General features: G+C 41.1%; 1 protein-coding gene across 9 annotated transcripts in view; it reads right to left on the minus strand.

Annotated features, from left to right (window-relative positions):
- The window catches only part of RARB (retinoic acid receptor beta), a 323,260-nt gene extending 301,077 nt beyond the window's left edge, over window positions 1-22,183 (minus strand). For 6 of the 9 annotated variants that reach the window (XM_032107923.1, XM_032107913.1, XM_032107902.1 and 3 more), the window contains exons 1-2: window positions 22,121-22,183; window positions 13,312-13,411 (exon numbers count right to left, since the gene is read on the minus strand). The gene's annotated coding sequence lies outside the window, so the exon portion shown is untranslated. Of the gene's footprint in view, window positions 1-13,311; window positions 13,412-21,240; window positions 21,534-22,120 lie in introns of those variants that run through there. The other 3 variants (XM_032107895.1, XM_032107886.1, XM_032107860.1) reach the window with 2 other exon arrangements.
- Window positions 22,184-22,798: the final 615 nt, after the last annotated feature.

Genomic DNA, 22,798 nt, shown 5'->3' on the forward strand with positions numbered 1-22,798 from the left:
AAACAAAACACTCCCACCACCTCCAATTTTCAGCAAAAGCCTAATATTACAGATGAACTTCCTATCACAATGAAACATCCTGACACCTAACTGCAGGCTCCTTTAATGAAACAAACAACAACAACAAAAGGATATAGTGTTCCAAGTTTTCCAATAAAAAAAGGAAAAAGCCGATTTTACCTGCAGGGAGTCAGCTACACTAATTCAAAGTATCTAAAATTTACTAACTAGGTCCATAGTCCTATATATCAGCTTTAAGGAAAATAGACAAGTGAAAAAGCAACCACTGAAGTGTTTGCAAAACAATTTGGATCATACAGCTCAGGAACATCAGTTTCACCAAAAGCGAAAGATGATATGTAAAGGAGAGGTTTTGTTACTTTGGAAGGAAAAACCACTTTTGCATATGTAATACACAAATTTTTAACAAGTCTAGTGTGATCCAAAACCTAAGGGTTTCCTATATCTTATGTTTTATAAAATTAAGGTTAGTTTTACTTATTTCTTGTCTCTGGTCCAGAGCAACAGTTCACAACCAGAACAGGTCTGTTGGTCAAGGCAATTTTCACACCTTAGGACAATGACTTCAGTCTAATCAAAAGGAAATGGTACTTTCTGACATGATGAATTATCTTTTTTGACATAACAGACAGGACTGTTGCTTCTCTCTGAGCTCAATCTTTATTTCATCATCGCTTTTACCAGATCAGTGCTGGTGGCGATACATCAAATGCTTAGAATTTCAATGAAATTGTCATTACAAAGGCTTTCAGGGGTCTGCAAATTTTCTCTGGGTACAGAGTGAGACTGGGGTATGCAGGAGTCTGTCCCACAATCCCTGCTCTCCTGATTTCCCAGTGGTGATCACAGCAGGCTCTATGCTTGCCATCTCATCCTGGGTACCACCTAGGGTATTTGGCATTTGTGAGAGTCACCCAGTGGGTGGCTTCATATTTTGTAGCAACTTGGAACTGTCGACAGCCAGTTAGCAGCTATGAGTTGATAATAAAACTACACATACACACATACATGCTTCAACCATCTATAAAGTGTTTCCATGTCAGTCATGGTTATATACATTATTAGTTATATAAATAATCTATGTTTATACTAAAAGTACATCCAAAAATACATGAAAAGACACACAAACAAAACATATAATTAACAGTATTTTCTTATTACATGTAATCACATTGACAGTCAAAAGAAGCCACCAAATAAAAATGTCATATACTAGGTGTTTAATCCTTTAAAAATTACATCTTGATGGTGCCTCCAGTAATTCTCTACATAACTTTACCCATTTTTCTTCTCAAAAAGCCCTTCCTCTCTTCCTTTAACACTATTATAGTTCACCCAATTTCAGTACCTGGTACCAGCGAGCTGACTTCACAGAAGTACCTTACTGATAGCTCATCTCTTACACATATGTACTGTTCTGCAAGGAAACAGAGCCAGATGATGTTGAACCAGTTTACTGAAGCTACCATTTTAGAAACACTATGAACAACTAAGAAAAATATGGCTGCATAATTTTTAACCAAACAATATGGAATCTGATCCGATGCATTAACGGTCCATAATGTTATTGAACAAGACTACAAGAGAGACACTTTACTTGCAGTTGCTTGTCAGACAATTACTCTCTGCTACTGTAATACTTCATGTGCATACTTCCAAGGAAGACTCATGAACGCACAGGTTCATTAAGGGAATGAGAGAATCGATTGTAAAATGGAAAAGGCCGAGTGAGGTCATATTTCAAAGAGATGAATATGGTACACTCCATTATGTTGTAATCAGCCTCTCTCTTTCATCGTACGAACTGTAATAGTCTATCCTAATTTTCAAGGGAAAAAAAAAAAATTCTCACTGCCTGCATCGTACCTTCATCCCAAATACAGTGAGGAATTCAAATGTGCTGCAGGCAGTTTCCATTTACCATGGTCTTTGGAGCAGACGGTATTGATGTTGCTGACCATTTTTCTCCTTAATAAGAAAAACATTCAAATGCTACTAATATTGCTGCCTTGGCAAACCACATTTTATAGATGGGACTTGCCCTGTACATGACACATAGAACATCAATCAAGGCTGAATTTTATTTCAATTTATTATGGTTGCTGTCTAAATGAAAAAATGCTTATATCGTTAAAACGTCTCACAATATAAATGTGCAAATGATGTAATCACCCATTTTGTGAGAAAATTCTGATTTTGATTAAAAATATCTACAGTTGAACTTCTAAATATTTAATAAATGTGAAACAAAAAAAAAAACCACAAGCACATTAAGAAACCACAGTAATTGGTATCTGGCGTAACATCATGGTTTTCTGCTTGATAGCTTTTATCTTTAGAAGATGAGTTTATAAGGTATTCTTTTAAAATGGTAAGAGCTGCCTTTTTGTTCAAATCATCAAGAATAAATTACTTCAATCTTGACTTCATTCAAGACCTCACATATGTGGTTTACTCAAGTTATCATTTATCACAGTTCTTTGCTTGCTATAGCCAGCTGTCTCCAAACTGAACCTGGTGGCCTGCAAAAGCCCTGCAAGCCTTCCCAGCTACACAACTCTGGACACCACATGATCACCATGGGGCAGAAAGCAGCACCGTATAAGAAGAGAGACAGTACTCTATTTTGTCATTGATTGGAATTCACAAACCCATCACAGCTATTGAGACAGAATTTAAGACTTGGCAGAGTCCCAGTGGCACATGCCGCATCCAACGTCCCCAGGAGCTGGCTGGGATGCTGGCTCTCCCAGCTGCTGCCTCCAGCATGGCACAAAGCAACACACCCAACATCATGTCTCTGCTGCTGAGAGCACTGCAGATCATCAGGTCAACCCAATGGCATTGAAAACTCATTAAACTGTCGTTCTCTCTCTATTATTAGCATACAGTTATTATATAAATACAGTACTTCCCCACTTACGAACAGCCAGCTTTCTGCTGTATTTATTTGACAATACTCAAAAGTTCAGAGCCTAAATGTACTGCAATGCACCAAAAGATGCTAAATGGTTACAGAAGTTCACAAGCACATAGCAGACCAGAAGCAAAATCCAAACAGTTTCTACTAGAAAATGAGAGTTAGCACAGATTGGCAGGCAACTGATTCTCCCCTTCTACTCTGACCCCACCTGGAGTACTGCGGGCAGCTCCAGGGCCCCCAACAGAAGGAGGAGGATAAGAGGGCTGGAGCACCTCTCCTGTAATGACAGGCTGAGACCAGTGAGGTTCTTCAGCCTGGAGAAGACGAGGCTCCACAGAGACCTTAGAGTACCTTCCAGTACATAAAGGTGGCCTACAAGAGAGATGGAGAGGGACTTTTTACAGGAATATGTGGTGACAGGACAAAGGGTGATGACTTTAAAGAAAGCAGATTTAGATTAGAGGAAGAAATTCTTTACTGTGAGGGTGGTGAGGCACTGGAACAGGTTGCCCAGAGATGCTGTGGATGCCCCATCCTTGGCATTGTTCAAGACCAGGTTGGATGGGGCTTTGAGCAGCATGATCTAGGGGAAGGCATCCCTGCCCATGGCAGGGGAGTTGGGACCAAATGATCTTTCAGGTCCCTTCTAATCCAAACCATTCTATGATTCCATGTTTTCCTTACTTGGACAAAAAGTATCTAAACCAGAGTTTGGATCCAACGAGCAAAAGACTGAGCTGCAAAAGCGGTGGTTTAGCACATACTGGAAACCATGACAAGATGTGATGAACAAATGGGTAGTACAGCTACACACTGCTCATGCACAAGTCCCAGCATCTTTCATGAGAGGGAAACTTCTTGAAGGTTTTTGCCTTGCACTGAATTTTATCATAGCCAAGAACTGAGGAGCAATTTCAACTTGGCCTTTAAAGAAAAAAAAAAAAAAAAACTGTAAATTAAGGAAGTGTATGAAAGCTACAGGATAGATAAGTGGACTTTTACAACATTGCATATTGTAAAGTTTGCCAGAATGTATTGAAAGAAGAGTCAGTGTCCCAGTTAAATCACATCCTGCCGCAGCTGTCCAACTTTACAGCTAAAATATTCATATTAATTCCATTAAACAATTACAGAAGGAAACCCAAAATATTATTAAAAGTATGTTGGTTTTGTACTATCTTTTTTTCAGATTTAATAATAGATAAAATACTCTCAGCTTCAAAGAGTGATTTTTTTTTTTTTTTTTTTTTGGTGGATATTCACACCCTGGAGGCCACAAAGCAGTTGTCCTATGGAAATCCTACAAAACCTAAACTTTACTGTACAGTTCTGACAGACATTTTAGACAAGAAAGGAAGGATATTTTAGCATTTATGGAGCTGGCCTGACATTTAGGGGATCTCAATTTAATTTCCTTGTCTGCCAGACTTCCTTCATAATCCCAGACAAAGTAAATAATTTTCCTTTCCCTAGTTTCTCATCTTCAAAATGGAGAAGACCATTAAAGTACTTGAATCATGCAAGTCTTCAAAGACAAAAAAAAAATACCTTTTTCTTCTACATTTTTCTTTTTTCCACAGTTAGAAATTTACCTGAAATCTCAATCTTCCAAAGGCTTCAACCATATGCTGTTTTGTTCTTGAAATCAACAAAACACACTACTTAAAAGTAACACACTTTTTGTGCTGCAGATCTTTGTCATTGGAGAGCCTTCCATTTTAAAATGCCTGCTCTGTGATAAGATATTGAAGAAGGAGCACTGGGAAAGTTAATAAACAAAATGCATTCATGGCCCATTACTTCAAATAACTTTACTATATAAATAGTCCACTCATCAAATAATGGCCTCAATTAACATTTAATTCTCAGACAATGCATTTGCAATGTACTGCAGGGATTAAAAGTTCTGCATGAATATCACTATTCTAGAAGTGCCACTACTTACAAGAGAAGTACTGACATATTTTCCACTTGGTTAAAAACAGTTTCTAGTCTTTCCTCACCCTGTTTCTCTACTAGGTCTCCTTGCCCTAGAAGGATCAAAAGAAGATACTCTACTATATGTAGGAGCTCCCAATCTGCTGGCTGATGATGATCATCAGCCTTGCTTTTAAAATCCATAAGCACACTAGTGCAGTATTACAGAGGAGAAAACTAAGTGGTCCCTGTGATTTTGTTACGAAAGCAAGTGATGAGAATTCCCTCATCTAAGCGCGTGCTTCACTCCTTTTCACAACAAGGTAGAACAAAGCAAGTTTTTCACAACATTACAGAATATTTTGAGCTGGAAAGGACCCACAAGGATCATCGAGTCCAACTCCCAGCCCAGCACAGGACACCCCAAAAATCACACCATGTGCCCGAGAGTACTGTCCAAACCCTACTTGAACTCTGTCAGGCTGGTGCTGTGACCGGGGAAGCCTGTTCCAGTGTCCAACCATCCACTGGGTGAAAAACCTTCTTCTAATATCCAACCTAAACCTCCCCTGACACAACCTCAGGACATTCCCACAGGTCCGGTCACTGGTCACCACAGAGAAGAGATCAGTGTCAAAATAACCTGGCCGACATCAGGAAAAAAAAAAAAACAAACAAAAAGACACCAAAAAAACGTTAGCACTGCCACTGCCAGGAACAAACATGAGGACAGGACCAAGGCAACACTGGAAGAGCCTGACATTACCGTGGACACGCTTGCTACTTGGTATATCTAAATGTCGTGTGAAAGACCTCCCCTCACTCAGCCATCTTGCTGTTAATGGTGAAAGAGACTATCTTTGTAATATGTGGTTGCTTTTATCCTGCAACACAATGACTGAGCATTGATGAGATGATAACTAAGTCAATTACTCAAACACCAACAAAACACATTCTAACAATGACTGTCGCATTCATGGTGTCATTTTAGAAACTGGCTCCAGTACACTCAGATTTTTTTTTTTTTGTGTCCTGTGGGTTTGACCTGAATCCTAATGAAATTCACTGCTAGAAGAAACCAAGACAGTACAAGCTACCAGCTTTCAAGGCATGATGCAAAATCTGCTGAAAAAGTCAACAGATGCTTCTCTTAGAAGCCATAAAGGAGGAAGGCCAGAAAGCTCCTGGAAATCTAAAATGGACCTCATTGTGCTTTGATGGTGAAGTGATGGAATAAATAAAAAAAAATATTAAGAGTTAACCTAAGACAGAGATCTAAATATAAAATCCTGTCAAGACCCATAATTCTCAAAACATGTTTTAAGTCATGTTAGGACTTCTGCCTGTGGGTTCATCTAAGGCATGAAAAAATTATAATTCAATGAAAATGAAATATCAAAAAAAAAATAAAACTGCTTCTCAGCCATTATTTTTCTCACAAGTATTGTCTTATTTTAAATTTATTGCTAATACAGTATGTTAGCAGTTGTCCTTAATAAGCTCTGCATGCATCCAAGAAAACTGCATACACTGACAAAGATACTTCTAGTTTTGCACAACACATGGCTTTTTTTATACGGTATGTTCTCTCTCGAAAACTACTCCCTCACAAAATGAAAATTCAGCAGAAACTCTAATAGCTTTCATATTTCAGTCTAATAGGTAGCATGGCATTGCACTGCCACCCACCTTTGCTACAATATTGCACAGCACATTTAACAGACATTTGCTTCCTTCACTCAGTCCTTATGCGCAGCTTCTGCAGGACCTTAGTATTAACATTTAACAGAGTCTATGAGCATAAAGCACATTTATGAACACCTGCTAGAACATTTTATTTGCCTTAAGAGTTTTATTATAAGTGTTAAATTTTCTTGCTATGCTTTATGGGCCAAATCCTCGTCCAGTTTTAGCCTCAACTCCCATTGACTTCAACAGCAAGGAGATTTGCCTGTATGTGGGTTTCCATACCAACTCAATACAGCTTTAAAGAAAATGGGATCGCTGGTAAGCACAATATGGATAGAAAAAGCCAGCACTTAGCTGCTCTAAACATCCACTGAACCCAGCCTCCAAATGCAATTAAAACCAATAAATAAACCCCACACTCACAAGTCTGTAACCTCCACACTGCATTACAAAACCCAACTGACTCTGAGGCTAGAAGTACAAGGTATGCAGGTATCCCATCGACAGGTGGCTTGGTGGGATGTACTACCACCAACTACTCCCTCTCAGATCACTCACTGATGCTCCTGTCACCAAAATGTTGTTCTCTGTATTAAAGCCATCAAAGGCCAGAATCCAGCCACGTCAGCATCGGTCTCCTCCTCTGACACATCCAGACAGTCACAGGCCTCTTCAACAACACAAGATAGGCTGGAACAAACCACACAGAGCCAGAAGCTGTAGCTGATGAACAACAGCCCAAGGAAGATGTTGCAGAGGAAACCATGCCAGCAGTCTCACTGTTCTGAAGATGTTGTCTACAACCATTCTTCTTTGACAGAGTTTCACCATCTTACTGGAGATGTTCCTAACACCTCTGTGAGATTGAACATGACTATAGAGAAGCAACACAGCACCTCAAAGCTTGGAGAGAGAGAATAACAGAGGACTCCAGGAAGTCTACATGGAACTCCTCTAAGAAAATTTAACTTCATTTGAAATATCTAAGAGTTTACTTTGACCATTGCTATTAAAAGTCCAGAAATGGTAAGACAGACAGACAGCAAAGAATAGGCAACATGGCAATGCCACATCTGTTTCACAATAGCTTGACAGTAAATGCTTGATTCAAAGCATACTATTAAGCCCCTCAAAATTCAGGCAATTATAAAAATGAAATTATAGACACAATGATGAATGATGACAAATGAAATGTTAACAGATCTAGCACCATACAAAAAAAATATTGATTTTCTCTGATTACTGCTTAGGTGATCAGAGTGTATGAGGTCCTAGTTGCCTGCTTGCTCTAGATTTTATTAATGCTCCAATATCAGACACCCAATTTGGAAATCAATGCTTACTTCATCATTTTTCTCTGAAGGATCCTATTATTCACAATTGATTTAAAAGAAATGAAAGGCTTACCATTAACAAGACCCAGCTGCTGACACTTCTTAGATGAATTATTGAACTTCTGAAAGTGAATTAACTTAACCATCACCAAGACTTATTGTCTGATGTTTCTCATACCAAAGTCACTGTATTTATAATTACAGAACCAAGCAGTAGAAAGTAGCTCCTTTGCTGCCTCCTCCAACACCATATACACCAAGTAAAAATTAAGCTTTCTAAAGATAAAAATATGAGTTATGCACCAAATTCAGTCAGTTGGAGCTTAGTCTCTAACTGCCTTTTGACACCCTGAATCTTCATTTATTTCGAAAGCTCATAGGTCATTTCAAGGTTCAGAAAGAGGAAATCCAATTTATGGCAAGTTACATCTTCTGTCAATGAGATTACTACAGTCAAAGATCCCTAGGGCTGACCATGCCCTGCCAGAAAGCCTACAGAAGACTATTATTTAATTCCCTTTAGGTACAAAATGAAGATCCACCTTATGAATTGAGATAAAAGTAACATATTACGCTACTGCAAGTAGAAGCAGTACTACAAGTCCATCACAAAAGCAGTGTAAATGTACAAAGCAGAAAGGCTATGTTTAAAACTTGCCATCTGAGTAAAGGGGCTATATCTGCTCAGAACATAAATTCATTGTTTTCCGGTCTAAGCAAGGACTATGCATCACTCAAGGTGAATTCAGTGCCTCAAATACGAGCTTTTGCTCTGCAGGATCAAAAGTTCAGTACCAAAAAAGAGCAGGTTTGGAAGGGCAGATGATCACACCAGCCTCTATTGTAATCCTATGAATGACTAACTTCACCCCGAAAGAGTATGCAATTCCCAAGCAAGTACACTGCTAATAAGGCTCTTCACAAGTCATCCTTGAGAAGTGGCAGTAACAACCCTGAGTGCCAGTACACTGCCCAGCTGCACTGATCTACAAACACATTACTGTCAAGAGCACAGAGCTGTGCTAGGCAATATGCTATCTTTCAGCCACGGACAGTAGGCCCACAGCTGCCTGGTGGCACAGCCAGAACAACTGCTCAGCTGTCAAAACTAGTGAACATTTCAGGTCTCAGTAGACTTTTTGCTAATCTGTACTACCTGGCTGAATTTGCCCTCAAAATGCCAGAATGGCAACCGCTTTCTCCTTTAGCATTCGTCATACTTGCAGAGGTCAGCTTGATTATACCTACCTCTTCAACTGCTCTGAAGACTTCAGCACGAGACCAAGTTCAGATTCCAGATGCAACACATTCAGGAAATCATCTGGATTAATAACACAATTTTTTGCTTCCCTTTTATTGTGGAATGGTGAGATAACAGACCCGTTCTATCCTTTTCACACAAGCTGAAAGTCAGCAACTGTCCAAAATCACTAGAGCCTCTTCTCAAAGCCCTCAATGGATTTGCGTGCTTTCACACTGCTGGAGGCAAAACACCTGGGCCTTTTTTACCAGGGTTAGTATCTGAGGAAGATAGTCTTGGAGCAAACCAATCACTTCTTGAACACTGTATTTCCCCTTCCCAACCCCCTCCATCTGTTTTAACCCCTGTCTTACTGGAACTAACCTTAAAAATCTGCTTTGGACATTGGACAAACACATTAAAAATTAAGAAAAATGAGATGGAAAGAAGCCTGACAGATAGAGCCTCCAAGCTCTTAAGTCTAACTATATTAGGAAAACAGGCCAAAATCATGAAATGATGATTATTTTTTAAATATTTTGGTATCGAAAATTTTTGATCTGCCTCTTCTCTACAGAATAACACTATTGAAATGGAGGCTGGCTGGCCATAACTGAAAGCTGGTTAAATTTGATATCAACATAAAACATATCTCAGCAAGTAGGTTATAACAACTTTTTAAAAAAAGACATGGACCTTGGCAGATTTCCTGCTTTTCTTACACTCATTTCTTCCAGTACTTCCCACATTGTGAAATAACTTTTAATGCTACAAAGACAGTGCAGACTGCAAAAATTGGTCCTAGTGGTTCCAATGGGAGTAGCATGGTCAGAATTTGGCATTCAACAAAGTTTCCATTTCTACATAGGTTTCATTTATTTTTCAGTTTAAAAATAAGACCATATTTTGGCATGTAACTAGAGCTGCTCCTGCAACTCAAAAGAAATAACACTGCTGGCAAGCCTCAAAGCTGTTCCAAGACAAAAAACTGTGTTGGCAGAACTTTTTCTAAAAGTTCTTTTTGACTAGAGGCAGAATTCAACACCAGCATAAATGGAGAAACTTCAGTGAAAACAGTTATGTTACACATCAAGTTTATATAATGCAAATATATTTAGCTGACATGAAATTTAAATTCTGTTGAACCAATTCTGTTTATCTTCTACATGTACATAATAACTTAGCACCAAATTCTATAATCATTCTTCTGTGAATACTGTTTTTCCTCCTACATAAATGGTACTGTGCTATTTACAAAGTACCACAACCATGCCACACATTTTTTTAACATAAGAGTTATCCAATTAGGATGTGGTGAAATTAAAGCTGCAAGATCTATATTCCTGCATCAATTACAGGCACAGAAGGAAATACCATAAATCTGACATTTCACAACTTCTGAGGGTTTGATTTTGCAACCTACTTTCTAAAATACCTTTTTTGCACGTCATACCCAAGGGTTTTTTTAGAGCATGAATACAGTTAACCAATGTGCAGTGGTGCTTCATCAACACAGATCACAGCAAGATTTGACTCTCAATTCCACTATAGCACAAACAACAACGAAAGCATTCAAATACCTAGACAAAGATGCCCATGCCCTTGGACATCCAAGATACAGCTGGATGATGGATGGAACCAAGTACTTACAAGGAAAGTGCACTATTTTAGATCAGCTGTTGAAAAAACTGAATTGAGTTCTTGCCAAAGAGAGGGAGAAAGTTACATTACAGCGGTATCAGGCTGCTGAGGTAAACTATGGGTTTGAGGAAAGGGTCACAGTAAGGCCCTCTTTTTTCACCTCCTGCCTGGGAGATGCAGATTGTTCTAGCTGTGACCATAGAGTGGGCAACAGGAGCATTAAATCAGACTTCAACAGATAAGTGGAAGCATGGTAACTAAAACCTAGCACTTTGCAAAGGCTACTGTTCCTTCCCTCTTCAGTGGTTGTGTGATCCTAGCTTTGCAAAGCTCACAATTTTGTCAAGGTGACCCCTTTTTCCTAAGGGACACAGGTTGGAAAATATAATCTGACTTTTAAATTCCCATATCTTAAGAGATTTCTACACAATTTCATTGATTTAGAATTTCATAGTTCAAGAATTATCATCTTCCCAAATACTGAGATCTGCTACAAAGAAGGTGAGAGATCCCCTTGAAAAAAAGCTTAAATACATAGGTATTTCTAAAGCCAAGTTCTAAGCACAGCTTGCTTACCCTACCCTAAACACAGCTGACTGAACTCTAAATACAGTTGGTTGAGTATTGCATTGAAAATCTTCAGTGTTTTGCCTCTTTTTGTAACACTGGTTTTTTTTTACATTTTGTTATACTGTGACTGAAGAAAAAATGACAAAGAAATGTAGACTGAATTTATTTACCTTCAGACTCTTAAGAATTTGTATTCAATGTACCACAATTCAAGAACTGCTTCAAATAATTCAAATAAGCTTTAGTAGAGGACTTTTAAAGGTCCCTTCCAACCCAAACTATCCTATGATTTGCAACACTTGATCGTAAAACTGACTCTGCCTACATGTAAGGTATCTTTTCAATAAAATATACCACTTTAGATGTCCATTGACTTAAAACAATTCAACAAATAAAAACAAAGAGGAGATGCTTATGTTCAGACCACAAATTAATGCAGTTAATTTGACCACCAATATAATGAATACAATGACCAGATAAGTAGAGTTAGAACTCCAAATAAACTTAATATGCAGTCACTTTAGGTGTGAAATTCCAACTAGCACTCTCATTGTGAATAAATTACACAAAATTTCAGCGTAGTGTGCCTAAGAACTGGTGGCACAAAAATCATCAGATCTTCAGAAATTTAAGGCCAATTTGCCACCAAGTATAGGAGAACACATTAATCATCTTTTTATTTCCACTGTAGAAATAATGTACTACAGGTGTTTCAGAAAGGCTTCAATTTTCAAAAATAAGTGGTCTCTTTCTTTCCACACATTACCACATCTAACAGAGGCACATTTTTATTTAGGCTAAATCATGCCTTATGGGACACACTTAGGAGGAGGAAAGGAGGACATGCAACTGGCATTTGAGACATATTGCCAGTGCAAAGCTGCCAAAAGCACACAGCAGGGAGCATGTTTTGGCTATCATGAGCAGAATAAGCATGCACTCCTTAACCACTGCCAGCTGGCATTTGTTTCCAAATACAGAATGCTCACTAGGCAGGTTGGAGACTGGACATACTCCTAACCTTAACTGTGCTCCCATAAAAACACGATGCTGAGATACCTCATTAACCATGCCCGTCTCCTAGCTGACTGCCAAATGAGAAAGACTGAATGACACAGAAAAAGGATACATTTCTCCCTACGCACAGAAACGTACTTGAAGTATATCCTAACATACTCTAGTGCTTACAGCAAAAGAGAGATTTTAAGAGTGTTGGAAGAAAATTCTGCCAGCACCTCAAAAAGCAGAAACACTGCCACTCTCTCTTGTGCATAGATAGAAAAAGTGAAATCCAGAGACACAGAGTACCAAGAAAACATAGCAATGTATAGAAAGAGTGGCTGGCACTGTGAATAAAAACTATACTATCATGCTCAGTACAACCTCTAGCACTCCTCACAACAGACGTTCCCTGCTTTATGTGCTGGGGCAGATTTGTGGGTAGAAGATTAATGTCCCCCTCCATCTGTTAATGACTATATAGGTCCCCTGGGCTTTGCACCAAGGGTACTTCGCCCTTAGGATGAAACAAGAAATGGGAATTTTTGTTTGTTACTACATGTGCTTACTATTTCCAGCAACACTACCAATTGCTAGATGTGTATTATTTCAACTTTATCTACCAAAAACATATTTTATCACAGTAGTTTAACTGTGATTCCAAGTAGATTTTCAAAGAGATCAGTTAAAAGGAGAACAAACCAACTGGGGGGCACTTTTCATTTTCAAAGTGCTTTCCTGACACACACAGCCTGCATTGGTATTTGCCCTGTAAGTGCTCTATTCATTAACTTTTCACTACAGTTTCAAAGTGGCTCCACTTTTTGGATTTCCCTTTCTCTGTCACTGATAGCCTGCTGTCATGGACCAAGCAGCTTGGAAGGAAGAAATGTACTGGAGAGTGCCACGCAAAGAAAAGGTCACTAATTAAAGTCTTCATTTCCTTCAGGGGGTTCTGTGAGTGGATTTTAACTTACCCCTATTAACTGTACCTTTGCTCCTGAGGAGGAGCTGGAGGCAAGTCAGAGGGAGCTTGACACCAGCATAGTCTTCATGGACCTAAGTCAGTTTGATATCCTGGAAGAACACAAGGAAAGAGCAATTACAAAATTAAGTTCTGAAGGAATGAGGCAAACATAGTCATCACCAGAACAATGATACTCAGGGCAAAATCAGAGAAGATCTTAACAGTATCCCCAATATCCACAAATGAGAAATCAAAACCAGAGTGTTGCTTCACTAAAGTCTCTGAATGTGGTGTCTCAGGTTCATTACATGCTTCCTTTCTTCCTTTTCCCACCCCTATCACTGGCAACACTGACCTCAATTCCATCTCAAGGAAGAAATACTAGTCCCTGCCAAAACTGCCTGTGAGCACCCAAGTGAATTCCAGGGCCAGTCAACCATGTTTACATTAACACCAAGCATATTTAATTAACTTCCCCCAGTTTATTCAGCTTAACTTTGGAAAAAGCTGGAAAACCTTTGCAGCTGAACTATCAACACAAGAAAATTCTACGCTCTTTTTAAAAAAAGGAAATGTGATTTCAGTACATGACCTCTACCGATCCTTTTGAACCAACTCGCCACTGTTTCTGTCACACCATTCCAGCCCAACAAGAAAAGCAGGACAAGACAGTAGCCAAGAGGAGAAAAGGAAGAAAAATAAAAAAGGAATTGCTCCATATTGTCCTTCTTCATCTTCAGCAGAGAATTTCCTGGTCTCAAACACTACCAGACTGAAGAAACTGCAGCCACAAAAGACAATTTTTTCTCTCTGTATCAGCAGCACTACAAAACAACGAATGTTGAACTAAAAAAGTGCTCTGCCTGTCTAGGCCTTGGTACTCATAATATTATTCTGAAAACATTCCTCTACTTTCTTCCCAAATAAGGAAATTCTCTAAATCAAAGATACACAATATTGTTAAAATTAACCGTAAAACCCAACCAAAAAACCCCAGCCTGATTTGTATATATTTTGTTTTCATATCACAACCTTGTTAGAATCAACAAAGCTGCTACCAGATTTCTCATCTGAATCTAGTGATATTTGGCCTTTTTCTTATGCTTACTCAACAAGGCATGCATTTGACCTTTCATTTGAAAATTAAAGAAATCATATTTTCCTTTAATCTGTGTACAATGCAGGAAAACATATTCTGAGTATGATTTAAATACACAGAGCTCGTAAAAGGGATTCAAACGTGCTAGTATCTCTTAAGTCATTCTCAGGTCTTTTGGAAGCCTGACTTAGAGCTGAAAAGCTTGACAGTCAATGGTAAAAAAATAATAAAAAACATACAGTTAAGAATATTAAAGACAAAAGCAGGACTCAAGGAAGGTGAAGGACAGAGCAAAGAGCTGCAGTTTCCCTTCCTTGTAGGGAGTACAAGATAGCACAAGACAGCTTCTCTCCTGACTTATACTCCATTGAGCAACAGCTTGCTTTCCTTAACATGCCTCCTCAATTGCCATCCTGTGGCCTGCACAGGTAGGCAGCCCTTGGAGAGAAAAGGCACTGAAGTCTGTGCATCCTACAGAGAGCACTGACTGCAATCATTCAAGCTTTATACAAGCCCCTTGTACCTCTGCAGAAAGGCCACACTCAATCTGACCCCCAGAGAAAATACAGCAGCCTAGATTGATAACACCTACTTACACTGCTGCTGATTAGACATACACTGTCTCCAACAGTCTTTCTGAAAAGCTGAACGAGAGTCTTAACTTTTAAGCCTGAACCACTGTTAGCATATCTCACTCAAGTACTGGTAAAACACATTTAATGTCAATTGCGAAAAAAAACCCAAACATATCTGTTTGAGGGAAGAGCAGGGGAGTTACTGTTGCTTATTTGTGGAGAAGAAGGGAGGAATGTATCATGTCTGCACACATACACAGACAGATGTGTGTCTCACCCATGGGTACAGGATAACAAATACAACTTGTTCTCCACTACAGAATTTTCCACTTTGAACATACAGCCACCAGTATATCAAGTTCATGTTATTTCAGTGAGATACCTTTGGAATTAATAATACTGGCAGGATTACAACTCATGTAACACAGATTATTTGGTCATCACTAACTCAAGGACAAATTGAAGTCTGAAGGCCAAATCCATGGGGGTTTCTGGTGACATCACTAAGACCTCACACAGATGCCTGAGACAAGTAGTGCTGGTGTTTTGCATCAAGCTAGTTCTGAGAAATGACTCAAAAAACAAATGGTCAAACATGATACCCCACAACAGTGAGCAACTCCATCTACGGAGAGTACTCTCATCACATCAGGAACAAAGGACATGTCAACAGTCAATCTTAGAGAGCTTCAGTAGCCACTCTGTCAGAAAAAAACCCAAAACAACTAAACACCAACAAAAAAACCCCAATCAAACTTATTTTTTATCAAAGTATGAGAATAATTTCAAATTTAGTATGTTATATACCTTCCCAGACTTGTCAAGAACTCACCAACAGTACCCACAGCAAATCCAGCAAAGACTACCACTTGACACATATCACATTTATTTCTCAGAGCCACTCTCAACACACAGCAGCAAGACTGTGACTAGTCAAGGCAGCAGCACAGTGGTGAAGCATTTTGCCCAACAGTTAAACTTGTTCCTTTGCACGTGCTCTTTATCCATTTTTATTCTAAATTATCTTGGCCATGAGTACTACATAAAAGACTCTGATCCCCCAAACAAACAGCTCTTTCCTCCTAAGAATGTAATTTAAAAGCTATTTAGCATAACTCTTACAATACTTATTTTCTCTGTGGGAAATCTTACAGAATCAGAATAATTTAGGCTGAAAAGGACCTCTAGAGGCCACGTCCTCCAATTCCCAGTCAAAGCAGTGCTGATTTCAAAGTTAGAGAACAAGTTGTTCAGAGTCTTGTCTGGTCAAGTTTCTAAATCTCCAAGGTCAAATCTTGCAACCTCCACAGACCTCAGGTCAGAGTTTAACCATTCCGATTGTTATTTTTTTTTCCCTTATGCCCAGTCAGAATTTCTTCATTTCTATATGTGACAACTGCACCTCATCCTTCCTCTGTACACCTCAGAGAAGAGCACTGCTCTCTGTTACAAAACAGCCTATTAGGAAATGGCAACAATTCACCTTCATCTTCTGATCTCCAGGCCGGGCAAACCCAGATCCCTCACTATCTCCCTGTATGCCATGTACTCCAGACACCAACTGAAACAAGGGGGCTGCTCCAAGTTAAAACTCTTTAAATGATTTATGAAAATGTAAAAAAGCCTTTTACATACTTCACCTTGATCATACAGCATTGCTTTACAGGTCCCCTGACACAGACAGGACCACTGATACCTCACTTTCTGATCCCAAAGAAAGTTCTGAGGACAACCTCAGAGGAGCAGCATAAAGGATTTGACAACATAATGCTCTGAGTGGCATCTCAGATCACCTAAACACTCTGGAACAGCACTTTTTTCAAACTAAAAACAAAAAAGTACATTTGAAGAAAGTTTAATGTGGTTTGGAATGTAGCTATACAGCTTCCTGCAGCTGACCCCAGAAAAATAAAAGACGTGATGTGTAACTTCCTTTGACTTTTCTTTGAACTCTAGATAGAAAGCTTTAAAGAGCATAATTTTTTTTATTATTAATTACATTTACAATTTTTGTTAAAATTTCCAAATGGTACCTAATGCTAAAATATTTGTATGTACCAATTCCATGAGTTAGAACACTCTCTCTTAAAGAAAAACACTTTCTAATCATTATTTCGAGATAGGGTGCTCTGCATTGCTTTGATGAAATGAACAGTACCTGCCACTCACTAGACAGTGTTAATTCCAAAGTATTTGCAAAGAATCTAGACATAGGTCAAAACAGATACAAGAAGAAGGATATGTATGAAAAAAAAATCTGTTACCCTCGCTGAGCTACTGAGAGCACACTTCCTTGCATGGCAGCACAAAGTATGCCCTCACAGAGGGCATACTTCTCATTCAGAGACCCAAGGAAGTCAGCCTTCTATACAACTTCATAGGATGTTCCCCATATGCAAGAATGGGTTTAATAAAGATTTTATTTATTATTTATTTAAAGCTTGTCTTCTATTACTTTGCTACATATTGCTGCCACAGGGAGAAGCTTTTCATATCTGCCTAGATAAGACCTAAAACTTCTGGAATCACAACTGCCAAATGCTCCAACAATCAGCAGCCCCAGACCTTAAGATTAAGCTGTGCAAGTTCAAAACCTGTCCCCTTAGCAGATGCAGCAGTTCCACTCAAGAACACAACATGTATTAACATTGAAAAATAGACATGAAACTACTTTTACACATAATCACACCTGTATATTCATTTGTGCATGCTGTTAGCAGAACTGTGCATGTTACACACATACCCCAAACTACACACATAACCTTCAGCAATTTAAGAACAGCAGCAAACACCAGTGTCTGCAATACTCTGCTTTCATGAGAGAAAAGCCACGGCAAACACGCCAGAGCTGCCACATGGTGATGGCATCTCTTCAGTGAGCCTGCTGCAACTCTGGAACAGCATGAGCACCCAGCCCCACAGTACCCTCCTCCAACTCCCCACACCAGCCTGCCACACAGGGGACAAGCTGTAGCCCTACATAAGAAGTAAAAGAGAAACTAGTGCCCCTCCAGAGAGAGGCCCCTCTCTTGCACCCAGCACGAACACACACATCGGCACAGGACTCAGCTCGCGTCTGAAGTTTTACACATGACCTGGAAAGGTTTTGCCATCACTTGTCTAACAAATGGAACAAAACCCACTCTATGTGCAAAGCTTTTTAATGCCTCCAAGACTGGCACTTTTCCGTCTGCAGGTTGCATTTCTTTCCCCCCTTCATCCTATCCTCTCCATTTAGCTTACATAGAGACGACCTCCAGAGTGCCATGCTAATTAGCAACAGCTTGCACTCTGTATTAAAACTAAAAATAACCCCCAAAAAAATCTAATGAAAAGAAAAACTGAATGAGCTCATATGCATTTCATCATTTCAGTAATATTGGTGTATTTTAATTATACTTAAATAATTTTAATTCTGATCTGAGCAGCAGACTAGCTATAATTGCTTAAAAATAAAGTTATATATTAGATGTGAGATATGGTAGAGTCTATTGCCCTACAGACTTGCTATAAAGTGCTACAAAAATACATATGGCTGTAACCAAAACTAACAATAATAAGCTCACTGTGTGAGGATAAAACAAAGAGGTGAACAGTAGAGAAATGTTCGGCTGGTGTAGCAAATAAATCCAAAACCTACAAAGTATTACTTCAACGAACTAAATAAATATTTAATAAATGAAGTTCTTTTCACTTTCACTAACATGAGGAGGTCTTAAAACTAAGAAAAATTCCTTATAGGTAAATGTCTATTCTATAAATCTTCTATATTTTCCTGTATTTCATTTGGCTTTTTCACAATGGGTCTGATTCTGTTTTCTTATGTCTGTACTTCCTATATGTTCAGCATTTACCAATCCATCTACCTTGAATACAAACTAAACTACAGATTACAGAAAATGAGAAGTTCAATGACTCCTCCAGTCTTAAAGATTTCCCAGTACTGTAGCAAACACAATACTGCATGTTGGCTTGAGGGAGGGAAATATGATTTAACTGACATTTCATCAGTGTCTTGGGAGTCAAAGATCGTCTCCTATAATACTGAATATTTAATTAGAACACAACCTACAAATAAGAAAATATTGGACATAATTTTCCCCAGTATCTTGCCTAAGCTTTAACAACAGTTTGCACTTGCAATATTCATTGCAGTGGACTCCATTATTATAAGTAAGATCAGCTAAGCTGTTTTAGGGAATTTCAATAGCTACTGTCTCCCCCTAACAGATAAAAAAGAGAGTCAATGATATTGAAAGACAACAGATCTAACAGCAGATAATTAACAGAGTTCAATACTACAAAATATTACTGAAACAACAGGTTATTAAATCAGGCAAGATATCAAAGCCTCATGCATGAAGTAACTCCTAGCTGAGAAGGGTTAGAAAAACTTCCACCACTACAAAAAGCACTCTGTAACTGCTCATAACAGCTGGATGACAATGGCTGGACTTTGTATTGTATCCCACTGAGGAGTGGCAGATTTTTAAATCCTTGTTTGTATCACCTACTAGGAGAACCCCACCCTGGGGTGCAAAGTAATGAAAACTAATCTTTGTCTTGAAAATACCTGTATTTCTTGTGTGAAACACCAGTATTACCACAGATCTGGTAGAACCTGCTTGCAACTCTGATTTTACACGTGTAAATCCACAGAAATCAACAAGAACTTAGTTTATGCTACCTACCCACCATATCCATAACGACAGAAGTGTGAAAACGGATGATCCCTTTCAGGCACACCTGGCTCAAACTCCTACTGTACACACCTACAGACTCTCACAGTTAGGAATTTGCTGCAATAATTCGTTTATTTCTACAGAAATGTGGATATGTGAGAACATTGAGCCTTCTACACCTCGCCCACCATAGAGACCCACTACCCCCAAAACAAGCTCTATCAATAAATTCCTTTTACTACTGACACAGACAAAATTACCTCAGTAGAAAATGAAAAAGCAGTCCTTGGTGGTGCCGCTCTTTCTACCTGGAGAGAACCCAATTTTCCTGTGTAACAGAGACACTTTACCATATTGCTATTAGGGAGAATTAGCCGTAAAAAGCAAGAGGACTGTAAGACCTGTGCAAGAAGGTGCAAAAAGAGATGCAAAGTACCCCAAAGTGCAACCATCTGCGGTGGAGTCACTTTGCATTCTTCACAAGCACACTTAGTTACACATAATGACAACCCAGGTTGAGGCACTCTCATTTACTAACACTGTGACACTACTATACAAGGACAAATCCTGCAACCCTTCATCTAGCAAAGCATATTTTGCTGGAAGCTGACCCACATAAAAAGCTGAGGATCAACCTTCTCTGATCATTAAAACAGGCACAGACAGATGCTGACACGTCAAGCTCTTACCCAGAGCTTGGTTCATAAAGGAATGATTTAATTAATATTTTAAATCAAAAACAACTTTCTTGGTTAAAAAACAAAGCACACACTAACTCCTGATGCTCTTATTTTAAGAGCAATATTTTTGTATTCAGTTTTGCTTCCAATTCTTCCCAAATGACATAACCAGAACTTCAAACAAGTGATATCCACATAGCAACTTCTACCACAATGACACAACTGATCTAAATTTACATTGACACCACTTTACCTTAAATCAACTTCTCCCACATGCACAGGCTCTTGCACTAGGTATCCAACTCCTTCAGTCAGCCATAGCATCCTATATAATTTACCTATGCTTGCTAAACTTCCTCACGAGAACTGTTCCAAGAGAAGGAGATGAAGAGCAGTCTCAATGAATTTCCTTTCTTTGGACTGTTGCTGTATGGTCCTGGTGGGCATATTTTGGATCCAGCACAGTCCTTGGACAATAATATTTTGTGTTGCTCCATTAACTACTTTGTTTTCAGAATCCATGCTATGGTTCCCCTCTCTCTTCAAAGCATAAAGTTAGACCGCGTTTATTGCCAGTAATTTAGCCCTTCATATTTTGTTACACATAGCTTGCTTAAATGCTATTAAAAGCACGTCTCAGCCAAAGGCAAAATATCAACACTATCCAAAGCAGTAAAATTCTGCCACAGATGCAAACGACCAAACTGTCACTCTACATACAAACAACAATGTGCCACTAGAAAACACCAAAAATTCATAAAGAGCATCCCTGTTACCTTCTTGCATCAACGCCTGCGACACGCACACATACTGCCGAGTCTTCTGTATTTGCTAACCATGGATCACTCCCTGGCAGGCAGCAGAAGGGATCCCGCAGACCCCCACACCGCCAGCCTCACTCACCCAGAAGTAATTCCTGCTCCAGCCGCACAGCTCACTGCCACCGCGTCCCAACAATATCCTCTGGCGAGGAGAGGAGCCGCAAACCTGAACTTTCACTCCCAAAAGGCGCAGAAGAGCCGCCCTGCACGCCTGCCCGGCCGCTGCCCGAGTTACTGGGGCACAGAACTAGCGGGAGGTGAAGCGCGCAGCCGGCTGAAGGACGGGCACCGCGGCTCTCCCTGCGCAGGAATCTCACTCACAAGGCGTACATCGCTGGGGCTTTGCTCTCACACACCGAGCCACTCTGCACAGCAAGCGCCGCCGAGACCCATCGCCTTGTTTTAACCACATCTGTAAACATCAAGTTTTTGGGGGTTTGGTTTGGTTTTAATTTTCCGCCAAAACAGCTGCTCATTCAGGCCAACACCGCCCAGCAGGAGAGCAGCCGCAACGGTGCCGAGGGGGTGCCGAGCTGACAGGGTCCCGAGCACAGCCTGGCGCTCCATGTTTCCAAACCAGCCCCCGACGCGCCTCGGGCGCGCTTTTGTCTGCGGAGGAGAAGGCACGGAGCGCCCGGGCGCTGCCGCCACATCACCGCGCTCATGGGCTGCAGCCCAAAATAGCGCCCGCGCCGCTCGCCCCGCGTCCCGCCGAGCCGCGGGAGGACGCGCCCGGTGCCCCGCGCTGACCCGCTCCGAGTTGGTGCGGGGGCAGCGCGGCCCCGCGCGGGGGGCACGGACACGCGCGGAAAGCGCCGCGGGGGGAGCGCCGCGCCAGCTGGGACCGCGAGGGCACAGCGGGCAGCGCGCCCCGCTCGCCTCCCCGTCTCTCCCCAGGCCGGACGCGGCGCGGCAGGTGAGAAACCGACCCCCCTCCCCAGCAGCCGACGGCCCCGCTTTACCTCGGCAGCCTCCCGCTCCCGCCGCCGCCCCGCCAGTGCCGCCGACAGCGGCGGCAGCCCCGGACCCCCGCCCCGCCCCGCCCCGCCCCCTGGCGGGGCCGCGAGGGCTCGCGCGCCCCCTTGCCGCGCGCGGGGCCCGGGGGCCGTGGGGCGCTTCCCGCCCGCGCGGGCCGGGAGGCGGGAGCGGAGATCCCTCAGGCGGGAGCGGAGATCCTTCAGGCACCCTCCTCGCTCGGGAGCTCCGCGGGGGCTCTGCGATGGGGGGGCAGGTGCGGGGCGGGACAGGGCACGCAGGCCTCCCTGGGCTCGTCCCGGACGCTGTCAGGAGCTTCCCAGACGGAGCGCGGTCCCGCCCGGTCAGAGCAGTCGTACGCCTGTCCCTCTTTTCGCCCGGCGCGAGGGGCCGGGACACCGGACAGGCTTACTCCCTCCCGCCGACCCCTCACCTCACGAGTGCCCTGCGGTTTGACTGCTCTGCCCGCAGCCTCTGGATAAAGTTTTTTCTTCCATCAGACTCTCAGCCCGGCCCCCTCTTGTCACACCTTCAGTGCCGATGTGCTTCCTCTTGCCTTGACGGCTGCAGACTCTCCATGCCTTCTGCAAGTGTGCGGGCCCGAGGGGCAGCGGAGCATGCAGTGGGAAATGTTAAGAATTCCTGCTAGGGAAGAAATCCCGAAA

Source organism: Corvus moneduloides, chromosome 1 (genome assembly GCF_009650955.1).
Source record: "Corvus moneduloides isolate bCorMon1 chromosome 1, bCorMon1.pri, whole genome shotgun sequence".
Lineage (NCBI taxonomy): Eukaryota > Metazoa > Chordata > Aves > Passeriformes > Corvidae > Corvus > Corvus moneduloides.